We start from the raw sequence: 11,854 nt of genomic DNA on the forward strand, positions 1-11,854 counted from the left end.
GCTCTGGGAATATTTGCCTTTTATATACCACATAAGGTTTACTATACCCAAGTTTGGTATTTGGCAATTTCTAAGCACAACTTCAACATGGTCTGACAATTATTTCTTCAATTTAACCCAATTAATTGACATATTGAGCCCAAAAATACCCAGAAATCACAAAATCTGATATAAATTTTTACTATTTATGACAATAAAAACCACAAATATTCTCAATGAACTGTTTCTGACCTGAAAAATGTAAAACATATTTTAATTTTACCTTTATATGTTCATATTTGTAACCTATGATAAAACTATACACAAAAAATACCATAAAAACATGTTTTTTTATAGGAGCAGTGTTAGATGATTAGAGCCCTTTTTTTCCATTTTTACAGAATGCCACGCCTGCCTCGTCCCATCCTACTTTTATACTTGAATTAATATTTTTGTACTATCAAATTAAATCGATCATATCTTTGGTTTTACATGACCTCGGAACGTCTCTTATTTTGATATCAACTTATTTTATGATTGAATATTCCAACTAATCTTTAAATATCTTGTTTTTGATAACAGCAGATCATTATTTCCATTTTGCTTCTCATACTTTATGAAGAAAAAAAACTTTTTGTGTTATTACACAGCTAACTACTTGGCTAAGTAGCTTGCTAAGCTAACTACTTAGCCAAGAAGTTAGCTAAGTAGTTAGCTTAGCAAGCTACTTAGCTAAATACTTAGCCAAGAAGTTAGCTAAGTAGTTAGCTTAGCAAGCTACGTAGCTAAATACTTAGCCAATAAGGTAGCTAAGTAGTTTGCTTAGCAAGCTAATTAGCTAAATAATTAACCAAGAATTCAGCTGAATAGTTAGCTTAGCAAGCTAATTAGCTAAATACTTAGCTAAGAAGTTAGATAAGTAGTTAGCTTAGCAAGCTACGTAGCTAAATACTTAGCCAATAAGGTAGCTAAGTAGTTTGATTAGCAAGCTAATTAGCTAAATAATTAACCAAGAATTCAGCTGAATAGTTAGCTTAGCAAGCTAATTAGCTAAATACTTAGCTAAGAAGTTAGCTAAGTATTTAGCTTAGCAAGCTACTTAGCTAAAAAATGGGTCATTTTTGACCCATGTTTTGCATTAGAAGAGTAGTGACAAAAGGGATTTTATTAAAAAATGAAAAAAGGAAACCATAAAATTAGGATGTATGATGATCAAAAACAAACTAATTGAGGGAAACCTGGAATACTGAATGATGAAAATAATTTATTGCAAAGATATAGAATATAAAAACTCTGTTGGGTCACTTTAGACCGTGTTGTGCATCAAAGGGTTATCAAAGCCGGCCACCAGGTCCCTGCAGCTCATCTTCATGTTTTATACACCAAACTGCTGCAGAGTTATGTGAGGATTCCTGCAGATGACAGGCTTCTGAGTTACACTGAAACATCTCAGGTGTATCGGGTGAACAGAAGAGGCTATAATACATGCAACTGCCAGTTCATAAATGTCAGATATGCAGTTCCAGAGCTGCACAAACTGCTGTCTGTCTGTCAGCTAGTCAGTGATGGTGGAGGTGTCTACCGGCATCCTGAGAAGTTGTTCAGCTGAAGTGATTCTGTGCACGAGAAGGTGGGGTGAAGTCAGGAAAGCAAAAAAATATGAAGAAAAAAAAGGCTAAAGTCAAGAGAGCAAAAACAGGAAGCTCTCCCTTTCATCTGATCAATGAACCAACTGAAGAACAGCTGATTTGTGTGAAAATTGTAGGATTTGTTTCATGTATGTATCATAAAAATGGCTTGAATTCCCACATACTGCCCTACAGTAACTACATTTTTGGTCGAAATTGAGCTATAACTAAAAAAACTACAAATTTTCCTCTGGGGAAATTCTGAAAGGGCCACGGGGGCTACTGCCGGTGTGTGTACACTATGATGAGATTCTTCTTTGATACTATATGATATACAAGGAGCACACCTACAACAAGCATTCCTTTTCAAGTATTTATTCATACAGCAACCTATGACCTTCAACCTCAAAATGTGTGTGTGTGTGTGTGTGTGTGTGAAACATGTGTATCTGGAGGAGTGTGCTCGCTTACGCTTGCATGTGTGTGTGCGTGTATCTGTAACTGTAATCACATAAAAGGATCAAAAGATCAAAGGATCAAAGGCTTTGTGGTCGACCAATCAGAGCAGAGCAATCAACAGCATTAACTGCCACCAACTGCCAATGTCCTGGCACAGTGACAGCAGCCAGAGGTGGACTGGAATTTCTGGCCTCGAACAGAAAGCATTTTTGGCAAAACCATAATACCTATCATTGATCTGACTTCACTTTGAGCGTCCTGAGTTCTTCCTGAACGTCTACATATGTTTTTTGTGAAGAAAAATTAAGAAATAGCTTTGTTAGAGCGATCTGAAAAACTGTTAAAAATGCTTTTCTACAGAAATCTTCCTGCGTTTTTAATATGGGACTATGAGGCTGTTGGTGGTGTTGGTGGATCATCTGTGCGTCCTACGCCCAAACTATAACTCTGACAGCTTTACCAGAGGATTGTGAGGGAGAAGACTAATTTTCCTACGTTTCTATGTATAAATTATTTCTGTAGAGTGGAATTTGCGGCCTGGAGCGCAATTTTTTAAATTTATTTTTTGACAGTTTTTTCTCTCCCTCTACACTCTGGCGATGATGTCACACACTGTGACACGAACATTCCGTGCAATACACACCCATTATAATCTCAGAATTTCTCCAAAAATGATCATGGTCATTGAACAGGGATTGATAAAAAACTATATCACCTATTGAAACGTGGATTAATACACCCATACACAAGACTTGTGTCTACTGTTTAAAGTTGCTTATTTCTAGATTTAATAACCTTAATTTCACTTGACAAGATTTCTTGAATTGTCTGTCCATGCAGCAAGATCATTTCCCTCAGATTTAGTGTTTTTATCTTGTTTTTAGACATACCTTTTTTTTGCAGTGTCAACTTAATCATTTAGTTTTCAGTGACCAACCATCGGTCAGCCTGATAACCATCTCCTGGACCTACTTATTGTTGCCTTTAAAGGAATGATAACTGCTGATAATGCCCCTTCAATTTCCTGATAAAGTTTAAAGCAGGTGGGCGTCACTGTCCTCCTCTGTCTGAGGTTCTGAGTGATTCTGTTGCTGTGGATTCAACAGTGTAGTCAGTTGAAAGTCTGGTCACATACCGACAGAAAACAGTGGCTCATGTGTTGCAATCAGACGGAGCAGAGGATGATAAGTGGTGGTATTTGGCTGGTATTGTCACACCGTAAAGAGAAGAATCACCAGGGAAAGTGGATCACAGGGCGGCAACACTGTAAAAAAAATCTGTTAAATTCATGGTAAAACACCGGCAGCTATGTTGCCAGAATTTCACCGTAAAAATGACAGTAAATGGGTTTTCTACTGTAAATTGAAATGTAACTATCAGCAAAAACTGTAATTTTGACTGAATATTCCCTTTGTTTTTAGGGTAATTGTGTCCAAGTGAAAATATATTTCTCCTTTAATTCTACATGGAAGAAACTTTGTGTTTCCTACAGTTTAAATGTTTTGTACTATTCCTTGATTTAAGGTAATTAAAAGCATCTACTACGGTGATATACAAGTTTTAATTTTACGTCTACACTGTAAAAAAAATCTGTTTAATTTACAGTAAAATACTGGCAGCTGTACAAATTACAGTGGGTGGGGTTTCCACTATAAATTTAAATGTGAAAATAAGCAAAAACTTTGACTGAATATTCCCTTTATTTTTTTAGGGTAATTGTGTCCAGGTGAAAATATGGTATTTCTCCTTTAATTTTCCATGATTTTAAAAAATATTTTTACAGTAAAACTGTGTGTTTTCAAAAGTTTTGTACTATTCCTTGATTTACAGTAATTAAACGTGTCTGTTATGGTGATATACAAGTCTTAATTTTACGTTTACACTGTAAAAAAAAAAATCTGTTTAATTTACGGTAAAATACCGGCAGCTGTGGCCAGAATTTCATGGTAAAAATTACATTGAGTGGGTTTTGTACTGTAAATTTAAATGTGAATACATATACATATACAACACGGTATTTCTCCTTTAATTTTACATGATTTTTAAAAATATTTTTACAGTAAAACTTTGTGTTTTCAATAGTTTTTCAAAAGTTTTGTACTATTCCATGATTTACGGTAATTAAAAGTGTCTGTTATGGTGATATGCAATTTTTAATTTCACGCCTTATTTCTCATGCAATTTGACAGAGTTTTACTCTAATTTCTACAAATATTTTTTACAGTGTAGTAACCATTTAAATGGAGATATAATGGTAATTTTAATAATAATTGTAACTAATAGAGAACTATGACCTGAGTCCACAGCTCTACTCAGCTTTAGTGTCTTCCAGCTCATTGTTTATCCGTCCAGCTGCAACTTTACTGTTCTGGTTCATTCCCAGTGCTTTTATAGTGTCATTTTCTGACACAGCAGGCATCTGTTTTCAGAGGAAAAAGCTTTAAAAAGCCACTGAACACTACCTGCTCAGCAGCAGACAGCACAGACACAGTTAGAGACTTGTTGGTGAACAAAGTGGAGCGTTTGGCAGCTACAGAGACACATTATTTCTTCTTCTCACAGACTGAAAATACTGCTTGACAATTGAGCACAGGCATGCCTTTTCACCATGTCATCTTTCCTATTTTCCTTGTAATTTCTGCTAAAAACTACATGACTTCAGTCCTTTCTCAAGACTTAGAATGTGAACGCTGTTTCTGCTCTTTTTCTTAGGATTTGTTCTAAACCAAGGTCCTAAAACTTGGTTTCTCAAACAGCTTCTTCCTCTGACTGATGTGCTTCCAACGTTTGAACAGCTTTGGTTATTTAATGAGACATTTCTCTATTCGTGTGTGTGTGTGTGTCTGTGCTTGTTTACTGGTGGGCGGTCTCCATTTCCTCATACCAATCAACAACAAATAAATGTTTTACACAAAATGCTACATAACCAGCCAATCAGATCTGATCAAACCACACCCCCATAAGTTTTTGTTGAATATATCTGATAGAATCAGAAGCCTTTATTGTCATTGCACAGGGTAGTACAACAAAATTTGCCATCAACCCGTCCAAAACATATAAAAACACACAAACAATATAACTAGAAAATGGGGGATCATATCCAAGCCTCCAGGAACAATTGGGACAATTTGACATAGTGGCCAAACCATGGAATTATTAACTTCCAGGTCCATCATGTTATGCTATGGGGCCCAAAAAGACTTTTTCCCTTAGAGCAGGGGTCTCAAACTCAAATTACCTGGGGGCCGCTGGAGGCAGTATCAAAATGACCAAAAAAACACAAAATGACAAAAAAAAGACACAAAATTACCAAAAAAAGACACAAAATGACCCAAAAAGGCACAAAATTACAAAAAAAGACACGAAATTACCAAAAAAGACACAAAATTACAAAAAAAGCACACAAATTATTTAAACAAAGACACAAAATTACCAAAAAAGGACACAAATTATTTAAAAAAAGACACAAAATGACCCCAAAAAAGACACAGAATTATTAAAAAAGACACAAAATTATCTAAAAAGACACAAAATGACAGAAAAAAACCTAAATTACTTAAAAAGAAACAAAATGACCAAAAAAAAGGACACAGAATTACCAAAAAAGACAAAAAAATATTTAAAGAGTTAATATAAATGGTGCATTTTTCTTCTTCATTGCTAGCTACCACATCGTGGAAAAGTTTCTGTGAGTAGAGCCAGTTAACGGAAAAAAGAAGATGAATCCACAGCAAATGTCACAACTATTAAAACAAAGACAAGAAAATATGACGAGGCACATCTCACCCTCAGCCTCACCAGTAAATTGTGAAATTTTAAAATGTCTAAAAATGCAAAAAAATGACTTTATTATGGTCTGTTGATACATATCAGAACACAGTTTGTCAAGAAATGACATAAAAACACCAAAACAAAAAAGTCATCCTATAGCATTTCTGATAAATTACTCAAATTACTAATTATTAACATTATTTATTTCAGCATATTGGCACTTGTTGCCTTCCTTCCTGTGTGCTGAGCTGTTTAATGGGCCAGTCTGGCCTAGAGGTTGACTATAAATACATATTTATGAGCTGAGCATACTGTACACAGAACATCACATGCTGCTCACCTCACTGTGGCCCTTTGGAGGCCTGAGAGCAAATCTTCAAAAATATGTGAGCTGCAAAGAAAGAATTCCTCATGCAGGTGATGCTTCCTGGTAATAAAGTGTGTGCAGTGGAGGTGGTAGTAACTCCTGACCCTGTTAAATTAATTAAGCCCCAGCTTATCATAATGGAGGGATGGAGGGAGAGAAAAGGAGTGGTGGAGTCTGGTGCTAGTCCCTCTGAAAGCCTCTCGCTGATGAGGCTGGAGGCTAGGCACACCGACCAAACGCATAACTTATTAAATTAGTGTCGGTCTCCACGGGATGCACAATAATTGTCCTCCATGTCATTAAATTCAGCCTGCTTCTGGCTGCGCTTCACAGCCTCCTGCAGCCATGTTCAGAAGTCCTCACTATCTGGGAGCCGGAGCAGAACGTACAGGCTCAAAGTGAAGGTGAACACCACATTAAATCCTGTGCATCGGCTATTATACTGCTAGCTGTGTTCACCGTTCAGTGTTTCAGTTAGAATATTATACTTATAGTGAGTTTATTTCTATGATAATGTGGACGGATGCTCAGGAAGTAGTAGGAGCTGTCCGCTGGTCCAGGTGCTGAAAGTTGTATAGCAGCTTAATGTCACTTGGAGCAGGGATGTAATGTAGCTTAATAAACTGTATAAATAATAGACGTAGTCACCATGACGACACCAGTTGGTTTGTGGCCCGTTGGAGGCATCGATATATATATATATATATATATATATATATACACTAATAAATAGTAGCAAATGAATAAATAAATAAATAAATAAAAGAGAAGATGTTATAACACTAAGATGCATAAGCAGAAAAATCTCTAAAAATGTTTCAGGTAAAAGCCAAATTAAAAAGATAAGTCTTACACTAGTAACCATCTTGTTTCCAATGCAGGAAGCAGACCATATTTGGACTGTGGAGTAGCTGCTAATTCATGTTAGCATTAAATGGGTTGTGTCATTTTATGTGTGTTTTTTATATGCTTTTTTGTATGTTTTTTGTAATTTTATTGGGTTTTTAATGGGGTTTCTTGTGTGTTTTTTGTATTTTTTTTGGGGGGTGTTTCTGTGTTCAAAATGTTGATCCAGTAAGTAAAAATGAAAAAATAATAATCAGGTCATATAGGTGAGGTTGTGCTGAAAACAATGATACCAACATGACATGGTGAACACTTTTTAAATGGTTTATACAGACAGAATGAAAAGGAGTCAAAAACCAACAGAATAGCCCCAAACTCCAAAGGGTTAACTGGAGCATTAACTGATGTTAGTTTTGTCCTAAAAAAACATTTCTGAGGTAATAAATCAAGTCAGAAGTTTTCTCATTTTGTATTGAAATGAATGGACCAAAATGTTTCTGCAGCCAAAATTAGCGCCCCCTGCTGGAATTTTCTGTAGAATGCAGCTTAAGGCACTTCCTGGTTTGCCTCCATGCTCAGACCCGGAGGTTGCCGCCTGGTTCCCTGCTCAGACCTGGAGGTTGCCGCCTGGTACCTAGCCATTTATTTTTTGTCTATGATAAACACAACACAGCCAAACTTCTGATATATTTATTTCACAAACAGTGTTAAAGATGAACCATTCTGAACACTTCTGGATTGTTGTTTTTAATTAAAAGTTGAAGGAAAAAAACGGAACCAGTGATCAGGAAGTTGTCACCAGCTGCCTGTTCACCAGTTACACATGGGGTTAACAAATATGACAGCTAAATAAAGGAGAAAATCTAGAATGAGGCATTAGATAGTCCATTCAAATTGTGAAACACCTTGGAACCATCACTCTCTACATAATTAATCTGAAAGTTGAAGCTAACAGGTCACAAGTCCTCACAGTCCCAAAGCACCAGAGAACCAGCAGAGAACCAGGACCACCAGTCTGTATTTATAGTGCGTATTTAACTACCAACACCTGCTGGACCTCATTAAATGGGAGTGGCTTCCTAAAGGGAGAACGCTTAAGGTGGCGGAGCTCTTAAGGGGGACTGATTCCTCCTGCTACATTCTAATTATAATGAATTGTGACATTGCAATCCTGCATAGCTGTCTACCTTATTAATATAGTGAAGATAAACCTGACATGCATGGATGAGCATGGCTGATTTTCAGTTTGCATAATAATATCTTACAAGTAGGTCATCACATTTTGTGTCTTTTTTTGGTCATTTTGTGTATTTTTTTTGGTCATTTTGTGTCTTTTTTTGGTCATTTTGTGTATTTTTTTTGGTCATTTTGTGTCTTTTTTTTGGTCATTTTGTGTCTTTTTTGGGTCATTTTGTGTCTTTTTTGGTCATTTTGTTTCTTTTTTGGGTCATTTTGTGTCTTTTTTGGGTCATTTTGTGTATTTTTTTGGGTCATTTTGTGTCTTTTTTGGTCATTTTGTTTCTTTTTTAGGTCATTTTGTGTCTTTTTTGGTCATTTTGTGTATTTTTTGGTCATTTTGTGTCTTTTTGTGGTAATTTTATGCCTTTTTTTAGTCATTTTATGTCTTTTTGGGCCATCTTGTGTCTTTTTCTGGTCATTTTGTGTCTTTTTTTGGTCAATTTGTGTCTTTTTCTGGTGAATTTGAGTCCTTTTTTGCTTAATTTTATGTATTTTTTTGGTCATTTGGGGTCTTTTTTTTTAATCATTTTGTGGTCAATTTGATTCTTTTTAGGGGTAATTTTGTGTCTTTTCTGACAAATCCCAGAGTATCAAGTTGTTACTTTCCAAGGAGTCTCTGGCTTGAAACTGACTGTTACACACTCAGGAGGTCAGAATACATAATTAAGCTGAAAGTTGAAGCTAACAGGTCACAAGTCCTCACAGTCCCAAAGCACCAGGAGAGACCAGGAGCACCAGTCTGTATTTATAGTGCGTATTTAACTACCAACACCTGCTGGACCTCATTAAATGGGAGTGGCTTCCTAAAGGGAGAACGCTTAAGGTGGCAGAGCTCTTAAGGGGGACTGATTCTCCCTGCTACATTCTAATTATAATGAATTGTGACATTGCAATCCTGCATAGCTGTCTACCTTATTAATATAGTGAAGATAAACCTGACATGCATGGATGAGCATGGGTGATTTTCAGTTTGCATAATAATATCTTACAAGTAGGTCTGTGCAAACACAGTCAGAGAGGTGAACAGTTCCTGTTGAATCCTGTTGTTCATCATCACAAAGTGAGCTATTTAAAAAGTTCTGTTTCCGTCTGAGGCAATATTCTCTGGCCTCACTTGAAGTAAAACTGAGAAACAGGCTCCTTATCTGTAGGGAGTTAACATTAGTGGATTGCTCCAACATGCTAATGCCCTCTTTTCTATATCGGGTCTCTTTCTGTGTCTGACATGATGAGGAGTAATGGCCTTTTAAATGGAAGCATCCAGCAGCGTTGGCTGCTGGGATCAGACCTGTTTTTAACCGTCGACTCCCCAGTGGAGCTCTGACAAGCATCCCAGCCGTTTCCTTCCTAATCGGATAAAAGTCAGCTGAGCTCAAATACTCTTTTTTCTTCTTTTTTTTTACCAACAGCCTGCTTCACATTCTTATAATGTGCATTTGTAGCAGAGAAAGTGGCTGATTATGAATATATTGATGATTAAAAAGACTTGCTGTGCTATGAACAAAAATAGTCTGACTGAAATATTCATAAGGGAATGTAATCAATCAATCAATCAATCAATCAATCAATCAATCAATCAGATTTTATTTAAATAGCACTTTTCATACAAGGGAGATGCAACAAAAAGCGCTTTACATAAAAAAGGAGAAAATAATGATAATAATAATAATAATAATAATAATAATAATATTGATAATGATAATAATAATAATAATAATAATAATAATAAATAACGAAACATAGAAAATTGACATTTTCTTGTGACTTCAACTTTTTTTTCTCATTATTTTGACTATTCTCTCGTTATTTTTACTTTTTTCGTGATTTAAATTTTTTTTCTCATTTTGAAATATTTCAAAATTTAAAATATTTCTCTAAAGTAAGATAAGATAAAATAAAATATGAATAAAAAATAAAATAATAATAATAATAATAATAATAAATAAATAAATAAATAAAAACAAGTAAAAGTCAATAATAGCAATAGAAAGTAAAAAAAAATGAAATAAAATAAAAAAGCTAGAAAAAAAATAAAACAATAAATAAATAACTAAGAAATAGAGCATGATAAAAAAATATATATATAAATATATATATATATATATATATATATAAATATATATATATATATATATATATATATATATATATATATACACAAACTAATAAATAGTAGCAAATAAATAAATGAATAAAAGACAAGATGTTATAACACTCAGATGCATGAGCAGAAAAATCTCTAAAAATGGTTCAGGTAAAAGCCTTACAAGTCTTAAGTTTCCTTAAAAAAAATCATGGTCATAAATGTACAACAAATGTCCATTATTATTATTAGTACTATCAATTCTTGTATTACAGAGTACTGCAGTTGTGAGCAGACAAACTCTCTGTGAGCTTTATTGAAGCTGGTTAATTGAACACACAGTGGAGAGATTTCTGCCTGATAAGAAGTGTAAATTTAGGTTTTTCACCACATTTCTAACTCTTACTGTGTCATGTTCAGTCCCACACTGGGCTCTATTTCTGTCCCACAGACAGTTTGAATGACAGACGACCATATCAGCACAGAAGTGAGAGAAATGGTTTTGTAGGCTAAATTAAAAAAAACCTGCAGCCTTTTTATCACAGCGCTGATTGTTAATGTATAAATGTATAATCCTGTCATGATGATCTCCTGTAACCGGTCGCTATTATTGGAAATGCAGTAACTTTATAATCGGGAAAACATATTCAACATTAATTAGTTGCTTATTAGCAGGCAAATAAGTAACATATTGGCTCTGGAGGCAGTATCAAAATGAAATGAAAAAAATACACAAAATGACCAAAAAATACACAGAATTAACAAAAAGCGACACAAAATGACCAAAACAGACACAAAAGTACAAAAAAAGACACAGAATTACCAAAAAAGGACACAAAATTATTTTTAAAAAGACACAAAATTACCAAAAAAAACCATAAAATTAACAAAAAAAGACACAAAATTAACAAAAAATATGCAGAATTACCAAAACAGGACACAAAATTATTTTTAAAAAGACACAAAATGACCCCAAGTGACTAAAATAAGACACAAAATTACATATTATTTGGCGATTAAGATTAAGATTAAGTAAATAAGCATCTTGAACGCTTAAAATAAGAAATTAACTCTTAAAACAAGATAATTTATCTTGTTTTAAGAGTTAATTTCTTATTTTAAGTGTTCAACATGCTTATTTCTAGATTTAACAATCTTAATTTAATAAATCTTGTGAAGTGAAATTATCTGTCCATGGAGCAAGATAATTTCCCTCAGAATTACTGTTTTTATCTGGTTTTTAGACTAAACACCTTTTTGAAATGTAAAACAATACTAATTGTTAGTGCTAAAAATGTCAAAATGGATGAAGATCTTATTTTATGGTGTTCCACAGGGTTCCGTTCTGGGTCCACAACTTTTTTCATTACACTGCAAAAAAGGTGTGTCCAAAAACAAGATAAAAACAGTAAAACAAAAAAAAGATTTCTTGAATTCAAGGTAAATTATCTGTCCATGCAGCAAGATCATTTCCCTCAGATT

The sequence above is a fragment of the Centropristis striata genome, chromosome 12 (assembly GCF_030273125.1).
Source record: "Centropristis striata isolate RG_2023a ecotype Rhode Island chromosome 12, C.striata_1.0, whole genome shotgun sequence".
In the NCBI taxonomy this organism is placed as follows: Eukaryota; Metazoa; Chordata; class Actinopteri; order Perciformes; family Serranidae; genus Centropristis; species Centropristis striata.